At 44.9% G+C, this 27,040-nt stretch overlaps 1 long non-coding RNA gene across 1 annotated transcript; it reads left to right on the plus strand.

Annotated features, from left to right (window-relative positions):
* Nucleotides 1-1,091: 1,091 nt before the first annotated feature.
* On the plus strand, nt 1,092-25,994 carry LOC125484112. Its single transcript, XR_007262971.1, has 2 exons — nt 1,092-1,239; nt 25,367-25,994. It is a non-coding gene; the product is annotated as an uncharacterized LOC125484112 (long non-coding RNA).
* Nucleotides 25,995-27,040: the final 1,046 nt, after the last annotated feature.

Raw genomic sequence — 27,040 nt, forward strand, 5'->3', positions numbered from 1 at the left:
TCCCCAACATTAGCCTGTCCAGTCCCACCAGGATTTTATATGTTTCTATGAATCCACCCCTCATTCTTTTAAATTCCAGTGAATACTAGCCAGTCGACCCTGTCTTTCCCCATATGTTAGTCCTGCCTTCCCAGGAATCAGTCTGGTGAACCTCTGCGGACTCCCTCAATAGCAAGAATGTCCTTTCTCAGTCTAAGAAACCAAAACTGCGCACAATACTCAGGTGCGACCTCTCCAAGGTCCTGTATAACTGCAGCAAGACATCCTTACTCCGATACTCAAATCCTCTTGCTGTGAAGGAGAGCATGCCATTTCTCACTGCCTGCTGCACCTGCATGCCAACATTCAGCAACTGTTCCACTTTGACATGCAGATCTTGTTGCACCTCACCTTTTCCTAAACTGCCACTATTCTGATAATAATTTGCCTTCCTGTTTTTGTGATTAAAGTGGATAACCTCACATTTATCCACATTATATTGCATTTGCCAAGTATTTGCCCACTCAGCCAGTCTAAGTTATCCTGTAGCCCTGGAATTTAGAAGAATGAGGGGCCTCTCAGAGACAAAATCCTGATGGGACTGGACAGGCTAGAAGCAGGAAGAATGTTCCCGATTTGTGGAAGTCCAGAACTAAGGGTCACAGTCTAAGAATAAAACATAAGACGTTCAGGACTGAGTAAAGAAATTCTTCCTATCTCAAGAATTTGGAACCCGTGGATTTCTCTACCACAGGAAGCTGTTGTGTACCCCACTTGTCACTGCCAACCAGTTCTCTATCTATGTCAATACATTACCTCTGACACCGTGAGTTTTAACTTTGCTTACTAATCTTGTGTGGGACCTTGTCAAAAGCTTTTTGAAAGACCATCCACTAATTCACCCTTGTCCACTCTCCTGGTCACATCCTCAAAAAATTCCAGAAGATTTGTCAAGCATGCATACCTTGTTAACCACATGGAATACAGGGAGAGGTAACTATTTGGATACAAAATTGGCTATGAGGTAGGAGATTGAGGGTGGTGGTGAAGGGTTGTTTTCCCTGTAGAGGGCAGTGTAGTGGGAGTTTGCACTCTGTTGCTGTAATAGGAACTTGGAGGCTGGAGTTGCAACTGACAGCTGCTGGAGCTGTTTGAGGCCTAGAGCTTAGAGCCTCTGGTGCTTGTAGCCTGCTTGCTTGGAGGGACTCGAACCTGGGATTCTTTGTTGCTGTTACTTTTGGAAGCCTGCATTTCTTCTTGGTGAGTTGAAGACTGCTCTAATCACACCTACTGAGGATTGGGGCCTAGAGCCTTAGACCTTGGGTACTGTGGCTAGCCTGCCTGCCTGGAAGGACTAAGGCTTGGGATTTCCTGCAGCCATCCTAAGAAGTGTGGTGACCTGCCATTCTGTTTGGCAGATGCTGAGGAGGCTTGTTTCTGGAGCCTGACGACTACTTCAGTTGGGAGATTCGGGCCTGGATATTAGTTGCTTGAATCTGAACACTCTCAGTAAGCGACTGTATTTTGGAGTCTAGGTCCTGGAACTGTTCGGAGACTGGGCCATCTCCCTATTATTACTTTGTGACTGTGGGCTATTTGCTGCCAGTGACTATTGCCTCTGGGCTTTGGGGAACAATGGTTTTGAACCTGTGGGTTGGGTGGTAGGTCAGGACACTGCTGCCTGAGGCAAGTGAAGCCTCATGGTGCACTCTCAGTTTCCTTTACCTTCTATTTGTGAGGGAGGAGGTATTGGTCCTGGTTTGAGTGGGGCGGTATGGTGTCTCAGTGGTTAGCACTGCTGCCTCAGCGCCAGCAGCCTGGGTTCGATTCCACCCTCGGGTGACTGTCTGTGTGGAGTTTGCACATTCTCCCTGTGTCTGCGTGGGTTTCCTCCGGGTGCTCCGGTTTCCTCCCACAGTCCAAAAATGTGCAGGTTAGTTAAATTGTCCATGCTAAATTGCCCATAGTGTTCAGGGATGTGTAGATTAGGTCGGTTACAGGGGAATGGGTCGGGGCGGGATGCTCTGAGGTTTGGTGTAGACTTGTTGGGCCAAAGGGCCTGTGTCCACACTGTAGGGATTCTATGATTATATGTTTCTATTCTATGATAACATCCAGGGTGGGGTCCAGTTGTTCCAAGTGTAGATGGTTCCGTCCTCATCCACCCACAGGGGCTCTTGTCATCTTTTACTTATTTAACAAAACAGCTCAGGGTGAAATGTTATATTCACCCTGATATGATCATTGAGACATGCGCAGTGGCCTTGGTGGGGGTAGTCAGCACTCCCACCATTGTCACTGCATCGAAGATGTATGGGAAGGCAGCATTCTTCCTGAGGACTGAGCAGCCCTGGAGAATGGGCTTACTGTCAGTGGGACATTGTTATCTGTCGACCTTCTGGAAGTAGTTTCTCAGAGGGTCATTTTATCAAACATCCAGCCCTTTGTTCCATCTGACCTCCTCCTCCCCCATCTCCGCTAACTCGGGGAGGTGACGTTAGGCATGGTGCTGCTACTACTTGGTCTGAAGGAGACCCACCTGAGACATGCTTACTCCTTCCGTTGACAAGTTTTCATGTGCCTGGCCCAGGAGGAGGTCACGGAGGGCACCTTCACGGTTGAGCACAAGGGTGCTGCTTACTGAGTATTCTGGACAGTGGAGGGTGTGCAGTGTCAAGGAGGAGGAACTGCCCTGCCTCGAAGCCTGCTGCCAACACCTGAGCAGCTACAGCTGGCATCATCACTCCCCTTGCAACACCCCACCCCCTGCTGGAGGGAGCCATTTCACTTACAGACACCAGTGGGGTGGGAAGAGAGCGTCTACAGGGGAGTAAAGCCCAGAGGAAGACTAAGTATTTGGGACGGCCTCCCAGGAGGATTCCTCAGGGACCCTGAGGCCATTGGTCCCCAGCCTGGACTGTGATAGTGATCCTGGGCCCATCAGTAAGACATGGAATTTGGGGCCCAACCCAGGGGCCAATGATCATAAAATCATGAGTGAGCAGGTGGTGCCCCAGTTTCCCCTCGCCCCCCCACATGCCCCAAAACCCATGAGGGACATGGAAAAAGGGAGGACAGTGGAGAGATAGAGGCATCACTTGTTCCCCCATCCTCCCAAAAAAGGCACCACTCCTCAGGGTTGGATAGACAGGGTAGTCCAGCACTAACAACGCCTCCCCTGGGAATGAGGGATTAGTGTCCCCCAGAAACTCCTCTCCCTCCTTGCTAAGGGAGGAGGACACGAACTCGCCCCCACAGTCCACCAGCACCTCCGAGGCAGAGGTGGATACGATCACTGAGATCTTGCCCACATCACAGGAACTTGAAGGCCTTAAGGTGCTGCCTGCACTGGCTGGGGTCTGCGGTCAGGATACTTAACCTGCTGGCATCCTAGAAGACAGTGATACCACTTCCTGACTAATAAGGATTTCCTTCAGTTCCTCCTTCGTGCTTGACCCTCTGTGCCCTAGAATTTCCAAAAGGTTATTTGTGTCCTCCTTAATGAAGGCGGATCCAAAGTATCTGTTCAACTGGTCTGCTTTCTCTTTGTCTGTTATGAATTCACCTGATTCTAACTGTAAGGGACCTACATTTGGCTTCACCAGTCCTTTTCTCTTCATATATAGGAACTTCTGCAGTCAGTTTTTATATTTTCCACAAGCTTACTCTCATTCCATTTTCCCCTTCTGAATTAAACCCTTTGCCCTCCCCTACTGAATTTTAAATTTCCCCCAGACCTTGGGTTTGCTGTTTTTTCTGACCAGTTTATTCGCTTCCTCTTTAACACTATCCCTAATTTCCCTTGTTAGCCATGGTTGAGCCATGTTCCATGTTTTACACTAGACAGGGAAGTATAATTGTTTAAATTTACCCATGAAACTTTATATGTCTGCCATTTCATAGAATCCCTACAGTGTGGAAACAGGCCTTTGGCCCAACAAGTTCACACTGAGCCTCAGAGCATCCTACCCGGACCCATCCCCCTATAAATCCACCTCATCTACACATCCCTGCACGCTATGGGCAATTTAGCATGGCCAATTCACCTAGCCTGCACATCTTTGCACTGTGGGAGGAAACCAGAGCACCCGGATGAAACCCACACACACACACGGGCAGAATGTGCAAACTCCACACAGTCGCTCAAGGGTGGAAACGAACCTGCATCCCTTGCACTGTGAGGCAGCAGTGCTAACCATTGAGTCACCATGCCACCCTGCCTATACATTGTCAAACCCTTAAATATCCTTGATCAGCTTATTCTCGCCAATGCATGTCTCATACCATCAAAGTTAGCTTTCTTCAAGTTCAGGTCCCTAGTCTCAGATTTAACTGTGTCACTCTTCATCTTAATGAAGAATTCTACCGTATAAATGGTCACTCTTCCCCCCCCAAAGAAAGAAATGGTCACACTTCCCGACTCTTCACCACAAGGTTGCTAATCATCTCTCATTATACAATACCCAATCTAGGATGGCCTCCTCTCTAGTTGGTACCTCGACATATTGGTCAAGGAAACCATCCCTCATATTCCAGGAAATCCTCCTCCATCACATTGCTATCAGTTTGGTAACTCTGATCAATATTTCCGATCAGTTTAAAAGACTTACCTCGTGAGTCTGCAGCTAATAACTTACCGTTAGTGCTTTAGGGCCTTCATTTTTCGCAGCGGAGGAGGAGGAGTTGGGGGCAAGAGGACCCCTGGGAAATATAATTTGGGCGGAATCAAAATCCGAGACCCCACAAGAGTGGTGCCTCCCACCCTTCCACCTTCTCTAACCTAAGAATAAAGGTGTAAGTAAGTTATTCTCTAATTTTTAGAAATCTTTCGGGGAAGTTTAAATTTAGAGGGCATGGCAGTCAGGGCAGTGCAATGTTCCTCCTGCAGGATGTGGGAGGTATGAGTCAACAGCAGTGACTCTGCTGACTTCACCTGTGGGAAGTGCACCCAGCTCCAGCTCCTCAAAGACCGTGCTAGGGTGCTGGAGCTGGATGAACACAGGATCATTCAGAAGGCTGAGGTGGTGATAGAAATTAGCTACAGGGACATTGTTACCCCTAAGAATGAAGGCAGTTGGGTGAGAGTAAGGAAAGGGAAGGGAAGGAAACAGTCAGTGCAGGCATCCCCTGTGGTTGTTCCCCTCAACAATAAGTATACTGTTTTGGATACTGTTGGGGGGGATGATTTACCGGGGTAAGCCACGGGGACCGGGTCTCTGGTATAGGATCTGGCTCTGTGGCTCAGAAGGGAAGCAGGGAGAATAGAAGAGCAATTGTGGTGGGGATTCAATAGTTAGAGGCATAGACAGGCAGTTCTGTGAACGCAAACCAGACAAACGGATGATATGTTGCCTCCCGGGTGCTAGGGTCCATGACGGCTTGGATCGTATCTTCAAGATCCTTAGGGGGAGGGTGAGCAACCAGCAGTTATGGTACACACCGGTACCAATGACAAAGGTAGAAAATGGACTGAGAAAGTGAAAAACGAGTCTAGGGAGTTAGGGTGGAAGCTGAAGTCCAGGACAAACAGGGTAGTTATTTCTGGATTACTACCAGAGTCATGTGATAACGAGGTAAGAAATAGGGAGAGAGTGCAGCTAAACATGTGGCTACAGGGTTGGTGTAGGAGGGAGGGCTTCCATTATGTGGATAATTGGAGCTCATTCTAGGGAGGGTGGGACCTGTACATGAAGGACGGGTTGCACCTGACCTGGAAGGGCACAAGTATCCTGGGAGGGAGGTTTGCTCAAGCGAGACGGGATGGTTTAAACTAGATTGGCAGGGGGTGGGGAGCCAGATTTGTAATTCAGAGGATGAGGTATTCAGCCTTCCAACAGACACAACAGGGAGTGAGGTTGTTAATAAAGAAATGCGGTCAATGGAGTGAAATTGTGGACACAGGGATGGTTTGAAGTGTGTATACTTCGATGTTGGAAGTATCAGAAATAAGGCGGATCAACTTAGAGCATGGGTCAATACTTGGAAATACGATGATGTGGCCATCACAGAAACTTGGGTAACTCGGGGACAGGAATGGTTGTTGGAAGTTCCGGGATTTAGATGCTTTAAAAGAAATGGGGAGAGTGGTAAAACAGGCAGGGGAGTGGCATTGCTTAGTCAGGGCTAGTATAGCAGCTTCTCAAAGGCAGTTGGAGAATGATATGTCTACAGAGTCAGTTTGGGTTGAGGTCAGGAACAAGAAAGGAACAGTCACTTTGTTGGAGGATTTTTACAGACCCCCTGATAGTTGCAGAGAATTGGAGAAGCGGATTGGGAGGCAGACACTGGAAAGGTGCAGAAGTCACAGGGTTGTAGTCATGGGTGACTTCAACTTTCCAAATATTGATTGGAAACTTTTTAGTTGTAATAGTTTAGATGGAGTGGATTTTGTCCAGTGAGTTCAGGAAGGATTCCTGACATAGTACGTAGATAGACCAACACAAGGAGAGGCCACTTTGGATTTGGTGCTTGGCAATGAACCGGCCCAAGTGTTAGACCTGTTGGTAGGAGAGCATCTTGGCAGTAGCAATCATAACTCTGTTACTTTTACAATAGTCATGGAAAAGGATAGGTACATACAGCAGGGTAAGGTTTATAATTGGGGGAATGGTAATTACAATTCTGTTAGGCAAGAACTGGGTAACATAAAATGGGAACAGATGCTGTCCGGGAAGAGCACTATTGAAATGTGGAGATTGCTTAAGGAATGCATGCTGCGTGTGCTGGATATGTTTGTCCCTAGTAGGCAGGGAAGATGCGGTCGAATGAGGGAGCCTTGGTTCTCAAGAGAGGTCGAACGACTGGTTAAGAGGAAGAAGAATGCTTAAATCAGGTTTAAGAAACAAGGAACGGAAAAGGCTCTAGAGAGATATAAGTTAGCCAGGAAGGAGCTGAAGAAAGGGCTTATGAGAGCTATGAGGGGGCATGAGAAAACCTTGGCAGATAGGATCATGGAAAATCCCAAGGCTTTTTACACGTACATGAGGAATAAGAGAATGACCAGAGAAAGGGTAGGGCCAATCAAGGATTGTAAAGGGAATTTGTGCAAGGAGTCTAAAGAGATAGGAGAGGTCATTAATGAATACTTTTCTTCAGTATTCACAACTGAGAGGGACGTGGTTGTAGGGGAGGACAGTGTGAAACAGACTGGTAGGATAGTGGAGGTGGATGTTAGTAAGAAAGATGCACTATTAATTTTGAGGAACTTGAAGTTAAGTAAGTCCCCCGGGCCTGATGGAATTTATCCAAGGATTCTATGGGAAGTGAGCAAAGATGTCGCAGGGCCTTTGGCAATGATCTTTTCGTCCTCACTGTCCACTGGTATAGGGCCGGAAGATTGGAGAGAGTCAAACGTTATTCCCTTGTTCAATAAAGGGAATAAGGATAACCGTGGAAATTACAGGCCAGTTAGTCTTACATCAGTGGTGGGCAAATTATTGGAAAAGGCTCTGAGAGATAGGATTTACGATCACTTGGATAGGCACAGTTTGATTTGTGATAGTCAGCATGGATTTGAGAGGGGTAAATCATGCCTCACAAACCTTACTGGATTCTTTGAAGAGGTGACCAAACACATGGATGAAGGTAGAGCAGTGGATGTGGTATACATGGATTTAAGTAAGGCCTTTGATAAGGTTCCCCGCGGTAGGCTCATGCAGAAAGTAAGGAGGCATGGGATAGGGGGAAATGTGGCAGATTGGATTCAGAATTGGCTGACCCTTAGAAAACAAAGGGTGGTAGTGGACGGAAAATATTCAACATGGTGCTCAGTTACGAGTGGTGTACCACAAGGATCTGTTCTGGGTCCTCTTCTATTTGTGATTTTTGTAAATGATTTGGATGTAAGAGTGGAAGGGTGGAGTAGTAATTTTGCGGATGATACGAAGGTGGGTCGAGTAGTGGATAGTGCGGAGTGCTGTTCTAGGTTACAAAGGGACATTGATAGGATGCAGAGCTGGGCTGAGAAGTGACAGGTGGAGTTTAACCCTGAAAAGTGTGAGGTAATTCATTTTGGAAGGACAAATTTGAAAGCAGAATACAGGGTTAAGGGAAAGATTCTTGGCAGTGTGGAGGAGCAGAGGGATTTCGGGGTTCATATCCACAGTTCTCTGAAAGCTGCCACCCAGGTGGATAGAGTTGTTAAGAAGGCGTATGGTGTGTTAGCTTTCATTAATAGAGGGATTGAATTCAAGAGCCGTGAAGTTATGCTCCAGCTATACAAAACCCTGGTTCGGCCATATCTGGAGTATTGTGTCCAGTTCTGGTCGCCTCATTACAGGAAAGATGTGGAAGTGTGGAAAAGGTGCAAAGGAGATTTACCAGGATGTTGCCTGGAATGGAGGGTAGGTCTTACGAGGAAAGGTTGAGAGAGCTAGGGCTTTTCTCTTTTGAACGACAAAGGATGAGAGGTGACTTGATATAGGTGTACAAAATGATCAGAGGTATAGATAGAGTGGATAACCAGAGACTTTTTCCTAGGGTGGAGGTAGCTATTTCGAGGGGACATAGTTTTGAAGTGAGTGGAGGTAGATATAGGGGAGATGTCAGAGGTAGGTTCTTTACTTGGAGAGTGGTAGAGGCATGGAATACGTTGCCGGAGAGGGTAGTGGAGTTGGCCTCATTCAGGGCATTTAAGCGGCTATTGGATAGGCATATGGATGATAGTATAAGGTAGGGGTGGAGGTTAGATAGACCTTAAGTTTAGGGTAAAAGTTCAGCACAACAACATGGGCCAAAGGAACTGTACTGTGCTGTATAGTTCTTTGTTTTAATATGCAGATTGAAGTCACTCTTACTGCACCCGTCTCTGTTTTCCTGTACGCTGCCATCCCCAACCTCAACTTCTAATGGTGGTCTGTACACAACTCTGACTAACATTTTCCTTTCCTTTGGAATTCTACATATTCCGGGCTATGTGCTTTCTTACTATTGTGTTAATCTCTTCCTTAAGCAGCAACATTACCCCACCTCCCTTTCCTTTCAGTCTATCTTTCCTGAAAATTGAATACCCCTGGATTGTTGACTTCCCATCCTTGGTCACCCTGGAGCCAGGTCTCCATGATCCCAACTACATCATATCCATTAACAATTATCTGAGTTAATTCATCCACTTTATTACCAACGGGTGACAAGGTGGTTTCAGTGGTTAGCACTGCTGCTTCACAGAGCCAGGGACCGGGGTTTAATTCCAGCCTCAGGCAACTGTGGAGTTTGTACCTTCTCCCTGTGTCTCTATGGGTTTCATTTGGGTACCCCAGTTTCCTCCCACAGTCCAAAGATGTGGATTGGCTGTGTTAAATTGCCCACAGCATCCAGGGATGTACAGGCTAAGTGGATTGGCCATGGGAAATGCAGGGTTACAGGGGTTGGAGTGGGTCTAGGTGGGATGCTCTTTTGGAGGAGTGGGGACTTGATGGACCAAATAGCCTGTTTTCACACTGTAACTATTCTATGAAATATTGCTCCTTGCATTGAGGCACAGCCTTCGGGCTTTTTTTTTGACGTTTATTGCCTTTTAGTATTATGATGTAATGAGGTGCTTTTTGATTTTTTGTCTTTGGTTTCTCTGCCTTCCATTTTCAATTTTCTCCTTAATGCCTTTTGTTTCTGACCCTACTTTACTTTCCTCCGACTTCCTGCATTGGTTCCCATCCCTCTACCATATTAGTTTAAATCTTCCCTAACAGCACTAACAAACATTGATTCCAGTCCTGCCCAGGTGCAGATAGTCCTATTTATACTTGTTTCACATCACCCAAAACCAGTTCCAGTGTCCCAGGAATTTGAATCCCTCCCTGTTGCACCATCCTTCAAGCCACATATTCACTTAGCTATCCTGCTATTCCTACTCTGACTAGCTCGTGGCACTGGTAGCAATCCCAAGACCTGTACTTTTTAGTTTAAGTCCTAACTGCCTAAATTCACCTTTGTAGAACCTCATTCTGTTATTTACTTATATCATTGGTGCCTATATGCACCATGACATCTGGCTGTTTATGCTCCCACTCCAGAATGTCCTGCAGCCACTCTGAGACCTCCATGACCCATGCACCAGGGAGACAACGTACCATCTTGCACTCTTGTTTGCTGCCACAGAAACACCTATTTATTCCTTTTACAATTGACTCCCCTATCACTATAGCTCTGCCACTGTTTTTCCTGCCCTTCTGTGCAGCAGAGCCAACCACAGTGCCATTAACCTGGCTGCTGCCATCTTCCCCTGGTGAGCCATTTCCCCCAAAAGTATCCAAAATGGTACATCTGTTTTGGAGGGAGATGACCAGATGACCCTGCACTGCCTTCCTCCTCTTCATCTATCTGGTGGCCACCCATTCCCTTTCTCCCTCAGTAATTTTTATTTGCGGTATGACCAACTTACTGAACATGCTATAAACATTTCCTCAGCCTCAAGATGCTCCAAAGTGAATCCAGCCATAGCTCAAGTCATCAAGTGGTCAGATAGGAGCTGCAGCTCCACACTCTTCGAGCATGTGAAGGATTCAGGGACATCAGAAGGGTCCCCGAATTCCCACATCACACAGAAGGAGCATAATATGGGTCTGGGATCTCCTGCCATGACTTAACCCTTAAGTTAACAACAACAAAGCCAAGAGAAAAGAAAAACTACTTACCAGTCACCAGCCATTCACATACCTGGTGGCTGTGACATTGCTCCCACTCCTGCTCACCCCCCACTCCTCCTCCTCCTCCCCTCCCCCTCCCTGGTGAATGCACTCGTGTGGCTAGTGCGTTTTTCATACCAAATGGCATGACTTTAAATTGGTACTGTCCATTCGGTGTCATGAAAACCAAAATTTTCTTCGCTCTTTCAGATAAAGTTACCTGCCAGTATCCTCTGAGTAAGTCCAGCTTAGAAATATAAGTTGCTTGTCCCACCTTCTCAATACATTCTTCCAAATGTAGAATAAAATATGAATCAGATTTTGTAACTGCATTGACTTTGCAATAGTTCACGCAAAATTGTTGGATACTGTGAGGGCTGCCCGTGACTGTGCAGCACAAAATGTCCAACAGTTGCCTATGGCTAATGCAGCAGAACATGGCCGACAGTAGTTAGAGACCTTGGGAAATTATTTGTTTAATGTAGTCTTCCCAAGTAGAACAATAGTGGTTCTGTAAACCCAAGGTAACAGAGCTGAAATAGCTGCAGCTGCAGGCTCTATTTGCGCATAAGACACACAGAAGAACATTTCACACTACATTTAGTTAGTGAATCTGTCTGGAATACTAATAGTTTTAGTCAAGATCTTTCAAATAATCATAGTTATAGATTCTGAAGTAGTTATAACTAACCCTAACCCTATATACAAAAAAAACACTAAAAGCATTAGAGGAAAAGATTCAAATAAAATTGAGAGCAAACCAGTCTCGGCCAGTAATAGTAGTCCTCATGCCATTATAGGAAGAATTGAATCACAGGTACAGAAACTAGCAGATTTTGGAATGTGGGTTGAATTAACACATTGTAAGACACCCAAGGAATAGGGGTATCCAGTAAATATGGTGAGAACAAAACTGCTCACAATTTGTTAGCTAAAGAATTCTAACGTAAGATGTAAGCAGGTAACTTTGTTGGAACTGATTGTAACAATTAGAAAAAAATCAATATTCTTTTGTACTTCATGTAATGAAGCTAATACGGAATTTAAAAGGTCCTTAAGTGATAGGCAAGTGTCCAATTAATTAACAGTTAACACAATGCAGCAGGCAAATGTTTGGGCAGGAATGTACTTGAATACAGTGTCCTTTGTGAAAAGCCAGAAGAAGGGAGATAAGACAGTTTGGGAAACCTCATGAGGCCATGGATGACAGGGGCTTGACGACAAGCCTGGCCATCTCTATCCACTCAGTCATATGATTAGCTTAATTAGAAATGTATGTAATTAATAATGTGATTGGTTTGTAAATGTTAAAGTTGGGATGAAACAAAGGTATAAAAATGTATGCTTTCCTTAGTTCAGGGAAGACCTCTCTAGATTTTAAGTGCGTTTCTTCCCACCAGTATAATTTCAATAAACTCTTTGACGCTGGAAGTGAACTCCTAGGTGTCGAGTGAATCATTTGGTCATTCCACCCCAACAGGTGCCAGCTGATTTTGGCACCGTTACTATGGGTGAGCTCCATTTGCTGCGACTCACTTTGATTATGTTTGTCTTTGAGCATGCGTCCAAATATCTCTTTGAACGTGTGTCAACTTTAGAGGGTTAAATCGTGAAAGATGTTGCTTAATTGGAACTGCATTTCCTACATCTACATCATGTCTAATTAGATTAGCACTTCCCAGTTTATTCCCACATATTTCCCCATGTGATTATAATAACTCTTTAGGTCATTCCAGTTTTCCTCTGCAAGGTAACACAGTAATTTATCCCAATTTTTGAGAACTTCCTCATTGTCCAATTTAATCTGAGAATTGTCCAGTTCAGTATCATCCGAATTTGGTTCTTCACTCTGTGTTGTAACAAGTAACACATTCTCTTTTTGCTTTCCTTCCCTATGAAAGTACCTTTTTAACATATTCTCATGACAAACTGTGTGAGATTTCTTTCTCTCTGCCATTCTTATCAAATAATTCACCTCACTCAATTGATAAGGCCCACCAAACCTTGCTTTTAAAGGTTCACCTCCCACTGGTAGTAATACTAACAGTTTATCTCCGCTAACAAAATTGTGAATATATGATTTCCTGTCTGCTTCCTGTTTCATCACATGCTGTGCTACTTTTAAATGCTGTCAAAACAACTCACCCATTCTATTTAATCTTGCCCTAAAATTTGACACACAGTCCAAATATGTGGTCTGTGAACTCGTGACTCACCAATTTCTCCTTAATTAATTCCAATGGTTTTCTTAGAACAACAAAGAACAAAGAACTTTGATAGCAACCCACATAAAACAATAAGAACTCTTGCTTCATGCCCAAAAACTATTTCAAATGGACTGAATTTGGTACATTCATTTGGTGTATCCCTAGTTACAAAAAGTACAAATGGAATTCCTTTATCTCAATCCTCTGGTTAGCCTTGACTATCAGCTTTTAACGTGGTCTTTAAAGTTTGATGCCACCATTCTAATGCTCCCTGTGATTCTGGATGCTATGCAGTGGATTTGAAATGTTTTATTCCTAAGCTATCCATAACTTCCTTGAATAACTTTGATGTAAAATTTGACCCTTGATCTGATTATATATCCACGGGTAGTCCACATCTAGTTTAAAAAAAAGTAATTCTTCTGCAATCCCTTTGGCAGTGATACTGCATAATGGAATGGCCTCTGGAAATCTAGTAAACAGATCCATTATGGTCAACAAATACTGATTCCCACTTATTGTTTTATGTGGGGGTGCTATGCAATCAATTAAGACACCTGTAAAGGTTCTTCAAATGCAGAAATGGGTATTAAGGGTGCTGGTTTTATCGCTGCCTGAGGGTTGCCAATTACCTGACACATAGGGGAGGTGATGACCTAGTGGAATTATTGCTGGACTGTTAATCCAGAGACCCAGATAATGTTCTGGGGACCCGGGTTCAAATCCCGCCATGGCAGATAGTGGAGTTTGAATTCAATAAGATATCTGGAATTAAGAGTGTGATGATGACCACGAATCCATTGTCGATTGTCAGAAAAACCCATCTGGTTCACTAATGTCCTTTTAGGGAAGGAAACTGCCATCCTCACCTCGTCTGGCTTACATGTGACTCTAGACCCACAGTAATGTGGTTGACTCTTAACTGCTCTCTGGGCAATTAGGGATGGGCAATAAATGCAGCCTAGCCAGTGACACCCTCATCCCGTGAATGAATAAAAAAAAGGACACATCTGGCAAAATTCAACCACATTCTTATGCAGTCCAGACCAGTAAAAATGTTTTTGTATTTTGGCTTGAGTTTTTGTTACTCCCAAATGACCTTCTACTGGTAATTAAAAACCTCGAGAACTGTGGATGCTGTAAATTTTGTCCCCCTCCACCCACACATCAATGAATACTGGTCACGCTTGGACGTTGAACGGTTTTTCCACTGCCTCTGCCTCCGCGCCTACTTCTTCAACCGTGAGCCTAACCCTCCCTCTACTGACCCCTCCTCCTGCCTCCAACACACCCCCTCCTCGTGGACACCTGCCTCCTACCCCCCCCCCCGACCTCTTCATCTCCAACTGCCGTCGAGACATCAATTGCCTCAACTTCTCCACCCCTCTCACCCACAGAAAATGCAGCCCTCCACTCCCTCTGATCCAATCCCAATCCCAACCTCACCATAAAACCCACGGACAAGGGAGGCGCAGTTGTAGTATGGCGCACTGACCTCTACATTGCTGAAGCCAGGCACCAACTCTCCGACACCACCTCCTACCGCCCTGTTGATCATGACCCCACCCCCGACCACCAAACCATCATCTCCCAAACCGTCCACAACCTCATCACCTCAGGTGACCTCCGACCCACAGCCTCCAACCTCATCGTTCCCCAACCCCGCACTGCCCATTTCTATCTCCTTCCCAAAATCCACAAACCTGACTGCCCTGGTCGACCCATTGTCTCCACCTGCTCCTGCCCCACTGAACTTATCTCCACCTATCTTGACTCCATTTTCTCCCCCTTGGTCCAGGAACTCCCTACCTATGTCCGTGACACCACCCACGCCCCCCACCTCCTCCAGAACTTCCAATTCCCCAGTCCCCAACACCTCATCTTTACCATGGACGTCCAGTCCCTATACACCTGCATTCCCCATACAGATGGCCTAAAGGCCCTCCGCTTCTTCCTGTCCCCCTCCACTGACACCCTCATCTGCTTAGCCGAACTTGTCCTCACCCTCAACAACTTCTTTCAATTCCTCCCACTTCCTACAGACAAAGGGGGTGGCCATGGGGACCCGCATGGGCCCAAGCTATGCCTGCCTCTTTGTAGCTTACGTGGAACAATCCCTCTTCCTTAGCTACACTGGCCCTAAAGCCCACCTCTTCCTCCGTTACATTGATGACTGTATCGGCGCCACCTTGTGCTCCCACGAGGAGCTCGAACAGTTCATCCACTTCACCAACACCTTCCACCCCAACCTTAAGTTCACCTGGACCATTTCTAATAGCTCTCTCTCTTTCTTGGACCTCTCTGTTTCCATCTCTGGCAACCACCTAGAAACCGATATCTATTTCAAGCCCACCGACTCCCACAGCTACCTAGAATACACCTCCTCCCACCCACCTTCCTGCAAAAATGCCATCCCCTATTCCCAATTCCATCGCATCTGCCGCATCTGCTCCCAGGATGAGGCACTCCACTCCCATACATCTCAGATGTCCTCGTTTTTCATGGACCGCAACTTGCCCCCCTCAGTGGTCGAGAACGCCCTCGAAGGTGTCTCCAGCACTTCCCGCAACTCACCCCTCACACCCCCTCCCTGCAATAACAAACAAAACAGAATCCCCCTCGTCCTCACGTACCACCCCACCAACCTCTGGATTCAACACATCATCCTCCAACACTTCTGCCATCTGCAATCCGACCCCACCACCAAAGACATTTTTCCCTCCCCACCCTTATCTGCTTTCTGGAGGGACCGCTCTCTCCATGACTCCCTTGTCCGCTCCACACTCCCCTCCAGCCCCACCACACCCAGCACTTTTCCCTGCAACCGCAGGAAGTGCTACACCTGCCCCTACACCTCCCCCCTCACCCCCATCCCAGGCCCCAAGAAGACTTTCCACATCAAGCAGATGTTCACCTGCACATCTGCTAGTGTGGTATACTGTATCCGCTGTTCCCGTTGTGGCCTCCTCTACATCGGGGAAACCAAGCGGAGGCTTGGGGACCGCTTTGCAGAACACCTACACTCGGTTCGCACTAAATAACTGCATCTCCCAGTCGCAAACCATTTTAACACCCCCTCCCATTCCTCAGACAACATGTCCATCCTGGGCCTCCTGCAGTGCCACAATGATGCCACCCGAAGGTTGCAGGAACAGCAAGTCATATTCCGCTTGGGAACCCTGCAGCCCAATGGTATCAATGTGGACTTCACAAGCTTCAAAATCTCTCCTCCCCCTACCGCATCCCAAAACCAGCCCAGCTCGTCTCCGCCTCCCTAACCTGTCCTTCCTCCCACCTATCCCCTCCTCCCACCTCAAACCCCATTCCCATCTCCTACCTACTAACCTCATCCCCTACCTACTAACCTCAGCCCGCCCCCTTGACCTGTCTGTCCTCCCTGGACTGACCTATCTCCTCCCTAACTCCCCACCTACACTCACCTTTACTAGCTCCAACCCCGCCTCCTTGACCTGTCTGTCTCCTCTCCACCTCTCTTCTCCTCTATCCATCTTCTATCTGCCTCCCCCTCTCTCCCTATTTATTTCAGAACCCCCTTCCCCTCCCCCATTTCTGAAGAGGGGTCCAGGCCCGAAACGTCAGCCTTCCTGCTCCTCTGATGCTGCTTGGCCTGCTGTGTTCATCCAGCTCTACACCTTGTTATCACAAAAACAAATTTGCTGGAAAAGCTCAGCAGGTCTGGGTTACCGGACTCAAAATGTTAACTCTGTTTTTTCCTTCACAGATGCTAACAGACACGTTGAGCTTTCCCAATAACTTTTTGTTTTTGTTCTACTGGTAATTCATGTGCTACCTGTAATACATCCTTTATATAATGCACCAGTAATACAACTTGATGAACGTCTGCCTGTTTCCTATCCACCTAAATATGTGATGGTCTCCATTTCCTCATCAAGACTTTGTTTTTAAGATGATAACGTCTGGGATACACTCAGATTCTTTTTCTGTGTACACTCTTTGATACAACTGCTTTAGTTTTTCGTCTTTCTGTTGGAATTCAGTTATTTCTCTGTAATTTCTCTGAACTAAATATATCTACTTTGTCCTTCACTGCTTTTTTTTTTCTTTCTCAACCATTTGATCGAACATAGTCTCTGACAAATGAACTTCAACTTCCTTATCTTTAATCTTTTGATTTATCCTTTTGCTTCAATCTATGGCTTTGTGACCTTGTTACCACACATGTCAGGAAAAATCCCAGGATATACAACCTGTAACACTTCAGTTGCCTGATTTTCCACTGGCTTTTCAATCATAGGTATCATTCCCACCTGTAATCCACCTATGTCATTACCAAAGATAAATTTGTATTCCTGGAATTGACAATTTCTCTATTTGCCCATCAACACTTCACCACTCTTCATCGGACCCTGCAATCTCACTTTATATAACGGAATACGGCTCTTCTCACCATGAATTCCACATATTTCCACCTTTTCTGGCAATGCTCAATATGAATTAAATTTCTCCTCATATCTCACCAGCAAAGATTGACTTGTTCCCGTATCTCTTAAAATTATAATTTCTTTACCTGCTCCTTCTTGCGTACATGAGTGAACCTTACCCTTGCAAGTAAATTCTTTAAAGAGATCTGGCACTTTCTTCTTAATCGACCCCAATCAAGTTATACATTCTGGTGTAAAGTTTTAAGCTTCCACTGTGCTTTCCTTTACAACTTCAACAAAACTCACAGGCTTTATTCTGTTTTCCAACATCTGTCTTCCCAGTGCTTTTTCTAAACCACCAACACTGCAATTTCATGTGGCCTTGATTGCAGTGAAAATACCTGAGCTTTTTTACTTCTCTTTGTCCATCATGGGTTTCCTTTTTATCCTGTGGTAAACTATCTTTACTATCTTCAATGAGATCTCCTTTTCCTTTACCACCTGAAGATTTCTCTTTTCTCTAATTTCTATCCCTCACAGACTGAAATTGATGTCAGAAGCCAAACTTTGATTTATGAACCAACTCAACCATCTTCCATTTCTGGTAATCTTGCAGTCTTAATTCTCTGCTCTTCCACATGAGTTCTCACTACTTCAGGAAATGAATTTTTGAACTTTCCAAAATAATTGTCTCTTTAAGTGCATCAGATGTTTGATCTATTTTCAATGCCCTTATCCACCTCTCAAAATGACTTTGTTTGATTCTTTCAAACTCCATGTACATTTGACCAGGGTCCCTCCTTAGATTCCTGGAATGTTGTCTGTAGGCTTTTGGTACTAGCTCATATCAACTTACAATGGCAATTTTCACCTCATTATACTCCCCGGATACCTCCTCTGATAGTGATGCAAATATGTCACTCACTCTACCTACCAAATTTGTTTGGATCAACAATACTCGCATGGTCACCAGCCATTTCATTTGTTTAGCTACTTCCAAATTAAACAAGAAAAGCTTCTACATCCTTGTTGTTGAACTTAAGCAACGCTTGGACATATTTAAACAGATCCCCACTGGACCTTTGGATATGATGGGTTTATTCATCATCACTATCCTCCTCACCAAGCCTATCTTCTATCTTCACCTTCACCCTTTTAAGTCAACATTTCTCTCTAACTGCCAACTTCTGAAATTCAAACTCTCTCTCTCTTTTTTTTTTCTTCTGCTTGTTGCAATTCAAACTGTTTCATTTCCTTTTCATGTTCAAGCTGTTTCATTTTCAATTGAATTTTAGCCATTTCCAAATTTTCTGATGGCACTTGGGCAATTATAAACACTGCACAATTGCCTCAACTATCTCCCTTTTCCTTGCAGACAAGGGCAAACCCAACTCCAGCTTGTTTGCCAATTTCAAAAGCCTCACCTTAGTCACTTTCTGTAAAACTCTCCAAGTAACCTCTTTCCCCACCCAGCTCCAAGAAGCTGTTAGCGATGAAAAGGGCCATTACTACACCAAGGCACACTCTGTTTAAACCAACTGAATTCAATACCCAGAATAAAAGACTATAGCCACTGGCCACTCGCTGCCTTTGAGTCCACTAATCCTAAACCCAACCTGGAATTAGAGAGTTTGATCCTGACAACGGATTATGGACCAGACCAAACACCTGTCAAAATATTCAAACCCTAAAAGATCCTAACTTTTTCTTATTGTAAAGGTAAATGTAAGGTTTTGTGGTCCAGATGCAATTCAATTGGTGAACTACCAGATTTAAAGCAAAACACACTTTATTCATCCACTATTAAAATACAACCAAAGAAAGAAGGAATTGGAAAAATGTAACAGAACAATGGTTGCAGTAACTATTACTAATTAACTGTTCCAATATAGTAACATACCATAAACACACCCTTGGCAAAAGGTAAATTCAGAAAACAGATTTTCTCACATGCAAATCCAGCAGCCCAGGAGGAACAAAAAATCAAGACAAAGTTTTGAGTGTGTGTGTCAACCAGAAGAGATTTACTACAGCTTCCAACCCAGCTGAGACCCCAGCAACAACAGAAAATGAAAACTAAAAATCCTGGTTCTGTGAGAGCTTGACCACACCCAATCAGGCTCCTTCTATTGTTTCAACTTCTTTTTAAAATAAAACCCAAGGCCTCTCAAGCTGTGCATCACCATCGCCTTAAAACCTCTCTTTGGAAAAAACCAGGACAAAATACACCTTCTAACACCACAGTATCATCACACTAGTGAGGTATAGTTTCTTAGTCCAGCCTTCACAGTTTGGACCACTCTTTCTGCCAAAGTTCATTATGGTAATTGATGGCCCGCTATCTGTGACCAATACCTCCTGGACTCCATGTGTTGTAAAAGACATGCGCAATTTTTGTATCATCGCTCCAGTGTTTGACAAATGAACTCTATTCATGTTCAACCACTTTGAGTGGGTGTCTACAGTGATTAAAAACATTGAACCCATGAAAAGACCTGGATGGTTGACATGTAGCCAAGTCCAAAGTTTACCTGGCCATGCCCACAGATAATTTTGTTCTTGTTGATACCCTGGACACTGTCCCATCAACATGGCTATATCTATGTCTACGCCTGGCCACCAGACATAACACCTTATGAACACTTTCATTTTAGAGACACCTGGATGGCCCTGGTGCTGTTCAGCCAGTCTTTGATGGTGATTTTTGCTCGGGACAATCAATCTCACTCCCCAAAACAATATGCCATCCTTGACCATGACCTGGTCTCTCTGGTTTTAAAAGGAATCATAGAATCCCCACAGAGCAGAAAGAGGCCATTCAACCATCGAGACTGTACTGACCCTTTGAATGGCATCCCACCCGGACCTATCTCCAAACCCTATCCCTGTAACCCCACATTTACCATGGCTAACCACCTAGCCTGCACATCCCTGGGCACTACTGGACAATTTATCATAGTTAATCCACCTAATCCGCACAACTTGGAACTATGGGAGGAAGCTGGAGCACTCGGAAGAAACCTAGGCAGACACTGAAAGTGTGCAAACTCCACAGACACTCACCCAAAGCTGGAATTGAACCTGGGTCCCTGGTGCTGTGAGGCAGCAGTGCTAACTGCTGAGCCATTGTAGAATCAAAAAGGTTTTAATTCTAGCTGTGACAGCTCTTTGGTTTCACCCATTAATGCCAATTGTTTCAGTTGGAAAGGACTGGATCTTTCTGTGATATTGTGAGCTGTGAGTGGTAGCATGTCCAGAAAATTCAATACTATAATCAATTCTTCCTTTGGGGGTACCATCTGCTAATGGAAGCCAGCTCAATGTATCTGCATTTGCTTCTCAGCCTCACAGGCAATGTTCTAATTTGTAAATATAAGCACTTAATATTAGAGCCCACCACTGAATGTAGCCCAAAGCGACACTGCCTTATTCTCTTTAAGCACACTAAGTAAGGATCCATGGTCCCGTTATCAGGAATTTTCACCATTAAAAGTATTGGTGGAACTTTCTGATTCCAAATATGACCACCAATCCTTTTTGTGTTTGGGCGTATTCATGCTCCACGTTAGCCAAAGTCCTGGATGTATAATTATTGGACATTCCTCTCCAATAGGCCCCTATGAGCTAATACCATCCTGATACCATATGGGGAAGCATCGCACATCAGTACCAGATTTTTTTTTCAGATTATGGAGTGCCAACACATTTGAGGATGATAGGTATCTCTTTACTTCATCAAAAGCTAGGGCCTGTCTATGAGACCATTTCCAAGGCTGACCCTCTTTTAAGAATTGATGCAATGGTACCAGGATAGATGCCAAGTTGTGTATGAACATTCCATAATAAATTACCAGTCCCAGAAATGACGTAAACTCCTGGAGAGACATGATAGTCAGGACATCTTTGTTTGCTTTCATTTTATCTTCCAATGGGTGTAACCCAGACTTGTTGACTCTGTAGCCTAAGTAGATCTCTTGGAAGGCCTGGAGCACATACTTTTTCCTTCTTAGGCATACACCTGCCTCAGCTAAAGCCCTTATGACTATATCCAAGTTCTCTAAGTGTTCTTTGTTAGTTTTCCCTGTTATCAAGATGTCATCTAGGTAAATGGTGACCTGAGGTAGATCTTCGAAATGTTCTCCATTGTCTGCTGAAAAATTGAACATGTTGATGGTATGCCCACTGGCAGTATTGAATATAGGTACTAGTCCTTATAAGTACTAATTGTAGCATACTTCTGAGAATCCTGATCTAAATACAAGTAAGTGTGACTCATATGAAGCTTCGTGAAGGACAAACCTTCTGCCATCTTTGTGTTCAAATCCTCTATCCAAGTGTAATGATGCTGTAGCTTTAAGAGGTTATTTTGGTTTCTTTTAAGAGAGAGATTGAAAGGGAGGTGCTAAGCTGGCTAGTTAAGACCACTTGAAACAGCTTGGCGGGCCTTGGGTATTTTTAACAGCCTGAATGGATGTGGCCAGCTCTCTCAGATTAGGATTTCTGGGTTTTGGTTTTTCAGTAGCATCAGAAGCAATTGGGGTCTCAACAGATTTGGAAGCTTTAGTGAATATCTCTCGGCTGCTACTCTCTCTGAATTTTCTTTTTATTGTTTGTCCTCCTGAATCGGAGAACTGCATGTAAGAATCTGTCTGAACATACCTTTTTTGCCAAGGGGTATGTTTATGGGATGTTACTATATTTCAGAATGTTAATTTGTAATAGTTACTATATCTATTATTCAGTAAAGTTTTTCAGTACAGTTAAGTTATTCTAAGTTTCTCTTTCTTTGGTTGTATTTTAACAAAAGTGTTTAAATAAATTGTGTTTTGCTTAACGTCGAGAAGTTTGACAGTCACATTGTATCTGGAACAGGTACTTCACATTTGCCTTTAAAAATAAGAAAACATTAGGGCCTAGGCTACCTTCTTAAAATATTTTGAAGGGATCTGATCTGGACTGGTACATAACACTGAGGTATAGGGTATTTATCCAATGGCAACAAATGGTTTACTGTTTGTTTAAATCCTCACAAAGATAAATGGACCCATCGGGCTTCAAAATTAGTACAACCAGTTTGGTTTGATCTGCTTTGATTTGTTATTGTCACATGTACCTAGGCACACTGAAAAGTTTTGCTTTGCTTGCAGTTTAGGCAGATAATACCATATAAAGTTCATTCAGGTAATCGAACAGAATGAAGAATACAATGTTACAGCTGCAGAGAAGGTGCGCAAAGAGTGTGATCACAATTACATTTAAAATTTGAGGGGTCTGTTCAGAAGTCTAATAACAGCAGGGAAGAAGCAGTTCTTGAATCCGTTGGTGTGTGTGTTTAAGCTTTTTGTTTCTTTTGCCTCATGGCAGAGGCTGGAAGAGATCATAACTGGCATGGGAGGGGTCTTTGATTATGTTGGCTGTCTTCCCAAGGCAGCGAGAAGTATAGATAGATTCAATAGATGGAAGGTTGGCTTGTGTGATGGACTGGGCTGTATCTACAACTCTCTGTAGTGTCATATGGTCCTGTGCAGAATAGTTGCTAAAATAGCTGTGATGCATCCAGATAGAATGCTGTCTATGGTGCATCTATAAAAATTGGTAAGAGGCTTTATGCACATGCTAAATTTCTTTAGTCTTCTGAGAAAGTAGAGGCATTGTTGTGCTGCCTATTCCATAAATTGGACTGGTTTTATGATTCCTTCACTTCCCAATCTCCTAAGTTCAGCTTCTACTTTTGCCCGTAAGGCAAATGACACTGGTGTGCCTTGTAGAATTGTGGAATTGCTTCCTGGTCAACATGGAAAGTCGCTTGGCTCCTCTGATAGGCCCTAGACCTTTCTGGAAAACATTCAGGTATTTAGTTAGGACTTCAGTCAGGCAGACATTCCTAATCAAAAAATGTTGAGCCAATCTAGGTGAATCTCTTACAACCAATTTCACTGTGTTATGCTTGGGCCTTCTACTATAATCACTGTTAACAGAACTAGCTGTGTTTTGTGAGATCAGAACAGAGGTTGTACCTTTAATCTGCAAAGGTTCCATGGTATAGGTTCTCAGCCTAGTTGAAGTCTTGTGCAAATTTATGGTCTAGAGTCCTGAGCAAATTTTATTAAAAACTGCAATCATCGATACAGCTGTGCCAGTAGCCATGCTGACTATTTCTAATCAAACTGTGCTTTTCCAAATAATCGTAAATACTATCTCTCAGAATCCTCTCCATTAACTTGCCCACCACAGAAGTAAGACTGACCGATCTGTAATTTCCAGGATTAACCCTATTCCCTTTCTTGAACAAGGGAATGACATCTTCCATCCTCCAATCTTCTGGTACTACTCCAGTGGACAGTGAGGATGCAAAGATCATTGGCAAAGGGGCGGCAAGATCTTCCCTTGTTTCCCGTATAAACCTTGGGTATACCCCATCTGGCCCAGGGGACTTGGCTATCCTCATGTTTTTCAAAATTTCTAGCACATCCTCCTTCCTAACATCAACCTGTTCGAGCATATCTGCCTGTATCATGCTGTCCTCACAAACGTCAAGGTCCCTCTCACTGGTGAATACTGAAGCAAAGTATTCATTAATGACCTCCCTTACCTCCTCTGACTCCGCACACAAGTTCCCTCCACTATCCCTGATTGGTTCTGCCCTCACTCTGGCCATCCTCTTGTTCCTCACATAAGCATAGAATGCCTTGGGGTTTTCCGTGATCCTATCCGCCAAGGTTTTCTCATACCTCCTTCTAGCTCTCCTAAGTTCATTCTTCAGTTCCTTCCTGGCTACCTTGTAGACCTCCACAGCCCTGTCCGATCCTTGCTTCATCATCCTTAAGTAAGCTTCCTTCTTCCTCTTGACTAGGTGTACCGCATGTCTTGTCATCCAAGGTTCCTTCACTTTACATCCTTTCCTTGCCTCAGTGGGACAAACCTATCCAGTACTCGTAGCAACTGCTCCCTAAACAACCTCCACATTTCTGTTATGCATTTCCCTGAGAACATCTGATCCCAACTGGTGCTCCATAGTTCTTGCCTAATAGCATTGTAATTCCCTCTCCCCCAATTAAATACTTTCCCATACCGTCTGCTCCTGTCCCTCTCCATGACTATAGTAAAGGTCAGGGAGTTGTGAACACTATCACCAAAATGGTCTCCTACCGAGAGATCTGACACCTGTCCTGGTTCGTTGTCAAGCACCAAATCTAATATGGCCTTCCCTCTATTCAGCCTACCTACATATTGATTCAGAAATCCTTCCTGGACACACCTGACAAAATCTGCTCCATCCAAACTATTTGCACTTGTGAGGTTCCAGTCTATATTAGGGAAGTTGAAGTCACCCATGACAACAACCCTATTACTTCTGCACCTTTCCAAAATCTGTCTCCCAATCTGTTCCTCAGTGCCTTTGTTGCTATTGGGAGATCTATAGAAAACTCCCAACAAAGTGACTGCTCCTTTCCTGTTTCTGACTTCCACCCATATTGACTCAGTGGAGAAACCCTCCTCCATGACCTCCCTTTCTGCAGTTGTGATACCATCCCTGATTAGCAATGCCACCCCCCACCTCTTTTACCTCCCTCCCTATTTCTTTTGAAGCATCTATGCCCAGGAACATCCAACAACCATTCCTGCCCCTGGGTTATCCAAGTCTCCATAATGGCCACAACATCGTAGTTCCAAGTACTGATCCATGCTTTAAGTTGGTCACCCTTATTCCTGACACTTCTTGCATTGAAGTAGACACACCTCAACCCGTCGCACTGACTGCCACTTTGCCCTATCAACTGCTTATCCTTCCTCACAGATTCTCTGCTTGCTCTATCTGTCTGTACCCGGCTACCCAATCCTCTGATCTGTAGCTCTGGTTCTCATCCCCCTACCAAATTAGTTTAAACCCTCCTGAGGAGCTCTAGCAAACCTCCCACCCAGGATATTGGTGCCCCTCCAGTTCAGGTGCAACGCTTCCTTCGTGTACAGGTCCCACCTTCCCCAGAAGGTATCCCAATGATCCACAAATCTGAAGCCCTCCCTCCTACACCAGCTCTGTAGCCATGTGTTCAGCTGCACTCGCTCTTTGTTTCTGGCCTCACTAGCCTGAGATTACTATTCTGTTCGTCCTGGCTTTCAGCTTCCATCCTAACTCGCTATATTCACTTTTCAGGTCCTCATCCCGTTTCCTAGCTATGTCATTGGTACCGATGTGCACCACGACTTCTGGCTGGTCTCCCTCCTCCTCAAGAATCCTGAAGACTCGATCCGAGACATCCCTGACCCTGGCATCTGGGAGGCAACATACCATCCGGGAGTCTCGCTTGGTACTACAGAATCTCCTGTCTGTTCCCCTAACCATTGAATCCCCTATCACTATCACTCTCCTATTCTCCCCCCTTCCCTTCTGGGCCACAGAGCTAGGCTCAGTGCCAGAGACCTGGCTGCTATGGCTTTCCCCTAGTGGCCCTCCCCAAAACAGTATCCAAAGCGGTATACTTATTATTGAGGGGAATGGCCACAGGGGATCCCTGCACTGTCTATTCCCTTTCTCCCTCCTGACAGTCACCCAGCTACCTTTGTCCTGTACCTTGGGTGTGACCACCTCCTTATAACTCCTCTCTCTCACCCCCTTAGCGTCCCGAATGAACGTGGTCTGTGAGGAGCTGGAGTTGGGTGCACTTTTCACAGGTGAAGTCAAAAGGGACACTGTAGTGACCCTTACCTCCCACATCCTACAAGAGGAGCATGCAACTGTCCTAGCTTCCATTCCCTCTGCTGTAGATTGCCATAAGAATAAAGAAAAAAAATCCTTACCTTACCGACCCTCCACACAGACTTTTTGTTGATTAGAGGAGGAGGATGGGTGGGAGACATTACACATGTAGTGTTTTGGGTTTAGACAATGCCCGCATGTGATAGTTCACTTCCCAGCTCGCGCTCTCATCACTCCCACCACTGAAAGCAAGATGACCGCTGACTCACGAGGTAAGTTTTTATAAGGAAAACCTTACCTTCCCCACTGCCCGCTGGCTCACACTCTCACCACTCCTGCCGCTGAAAGTAAGAAATAGACGGGAAGGCTAGTCGTGAGGATTATAAAAAGTCTATAGAGGGATACAGACATGTTAAGTAAGTGGGCAAAACTCTTGGCAGATTTGTTTGATTTTGATTTTATTGTCACATGTATTTTACAGTAAGAATACCATAAAATACAGAAAAAAGCTTTCATTTGTTGTCTTGAAATGGCACTATTTTGAATAATTTAAGAATAGGTCAAAAAATAAGAGAAGGATATAGTTTGAAGAGAGTCCATCAATCCTGAACCAGATCATCATTGTCAATGACGCCTGCATCACCATCCATCCATCCTTCTCTGTCATCTATACCATACTCAACCAAGATTGAGGTTGTCGATCTTCTAATGCCATGTTTGCCATTAGGCTGATACTCCTCCCCAACGCCTGCGCCAGACCAATCAATGTCAATCACTTCTCTCGCTGCTAAGCCCACCTCATCGATGTTGCTGTAATGTTGTTCTGTTACCGCCAGTGCCAGACCCAACCAACAACAAAGTTGCCGATCCTCAGATGCCAACTTTTGCTGCTGGGCCTCCCTCACTGATGTTGCTTCTACCGATGTAGCAGCTGCTGGGACCAGGTCCTGTGCTTGCTTTGGAAAAGTAAGTAGGGGCCCACTCTCCTCCATGCTGAGCTGGCCAAGGCTCATGCCTCTGGGGAGCTCAATGTCCATGGTAGGCCTGCCCTAGGTCTGCACCCTGGGCCCAGATTGAGACTGTTCGAGATTGTGCCCTGGGCCCGCTCGATGTCTATGGTAGGCCCGCTCA

This window comes from Rhincodon typus, chromosome 9, assembly GCF_021869965.1.
Source record: "Rhincodon typus isolate 14 chromosome 9, sRhiTyp1.1, whole genome shotgun sequence".
Classification (NCBI taxonomy): domain Eukaryota; kingdom Metazoa; phylum Chordata; class Chondrichthyes; order Orectolobiformes; family Rhincodontidae; genus Rhincodon; species Rhincodon typus.